The following is a 1,885-nucleotide window of genomic DNA, read 5'->3' as shown; positions in this document are numbered from 1 at the left end:
ACATCACAATAATCCACAAGTAATCCACACCACTCCAGTCCATCAATTAATGTCTTGTGAAGTGAAAAGCTGCTTGTTAGTAAGAAACAAATGCCTCGTTAAGACGTTTATAACTTCAAACCATTGCTTCCAGTTAAAATACAAGTCTATATACAGTAGTATTTCTTTAAGTCTTTTTTATCTGAATCAGGATTGAAAATGCACAGATCAAGCTCCATTTACAAGTGAAAACAGTTCTAAATAAATATGTCAGTAGATTTTGATGTGAGCGGATGACAGGGGATGGACTTTTTCATTGGACGAAGCATTATCATGGATTATGGATTTGTATTTTGTCCAGAAGCAAGTTAAAATGCCTTAATGATGGAGTTGTTTTTTCAAAACATGCATCGTTTGCGTCACAAGACATTAATTGATGGACTGGAGTGCATGGTGTGGATTATTGTGATGTTTTTATCAGCTGTTTGGACTCTCATTCTCACGGCACCCATTCACTGCAGTGTATCCATTGGTGAGCAAGTGATGTAATGCTACATTTCTCCAAATCTGTTCCCATGACGAAACGAACTCATCTTGGTTGGACTGAGAAATGTTAATTTTATTTTTGGGTGAACTATTCCTTTAAGAATTTGTTTAAATGCCTAACCCTAAGTATCACACTGTAGTTGTGTAATTCCCCTCACACCATTTGTGCTACAGATATGAATGACCTCAAATCATGTGGAATGTTTTTCTTTATTTGCTTGATTCAGTATCAGTGATTACACACTGCGACTTATTCTGGCCTGATCACTTCTGGAAGACATGAAAAGCATTTATTTATTAAAAAAAAAAAAATTTTTTTTTTTTGTACATGCCGTATATGGGTTATCTTAAATGGAAAATGCATTTCAGTAAGCCCCGCTCACATTTTCTAAAGAAAATGTAAAAATATGGTTTACATATGAAATTTAGAAATAGCATTCAATTGTCAAAATCCACAGAAATTCGCTGATTGAATTGCAACGCTGCAGTTTTTGACACCACCTCTTGGTGTCATCAGAGGACCATTGCCTCAATGTGAGCTAAGAAACGACAGATATGAAAATATGATAGAAATTAAATATATTTTGTGGGAAGACAACACTAGATTTATCAAAAAGGCGGAAATGTGCAATCTCTCTTCTGCTATACAGAGGTTTTACAACAATTTTCATGCTCGAACAGAATAATATTCTGTGCAAATAGAAACTGTATATCTTTGTATAAACAACATTTGTTCTCCATCGGGATGAAGTGATCAACTAAAACAGGGTTTCTGCAGACTTGAACAAGTTAAATTTAAGACTTTTTAAGACCTTTTTAATACCACCTTATATGAAATTTAAGACCTAAACCTGTAATGGAAATACACATTTTATTACATACATGTAATATTTAATGTGTATAAATTAAAAAGAAAACAAAATATCAATGCTGTAATAAATGGTATTTATTACTATGATATACAGTGAACTTTTCATGTCAGCAGACAATATTCCATACAAAATATCCCCACAAAATAACTGCATCACTGAGATTTTTTGGTGGAGTAAACAATTTATTCTGAAGCAATATTTTCATCAGTGTTCTATCAGCTTTTACATACTTAAATCTGCATATTTACCTTTACAAAGGCCTATTTTTAACCTTTTTAGATGTATGCATAATCTTACATGTCAAATTATTACAATTTATCAATAAATTAAATATACACTATAGGGCTGCTACCAGTCAGATTAAATAATTTACACTGCAAATAACAATAATTACAACTGCAATAAATAATGTTATGAGATTAATGTTTTAAATGCATTTATGAATATACAAATAAGAAATGTTGAGGGGAAAAATGCATACTTTTCAA

Source organism: Sinocyclocheilus anshuiensis, unplaced genomic scaffold (assembly GCF_001515605.1).
Source record: "Sinocyclocheilus anshuiensis isolate Anshui unplaced genomic scaffold, SAMN03320099.WGS_v1.1 scaffold313, whole genome shotgun sequence".
NCBI classification, from domain to species: domain Eukaryota; kingdom Metazoa; phylum Chordata; class Actinopteri; order Cypriniformes; family Cyprinidae; genus Sinocyclocheilus; species Sinocyclocheilus anshuiensis.
The sequence above is the reverse complement of the archived record's forward strand: the minus strand, read 5'-3'. Positions refer to the sequence as shown.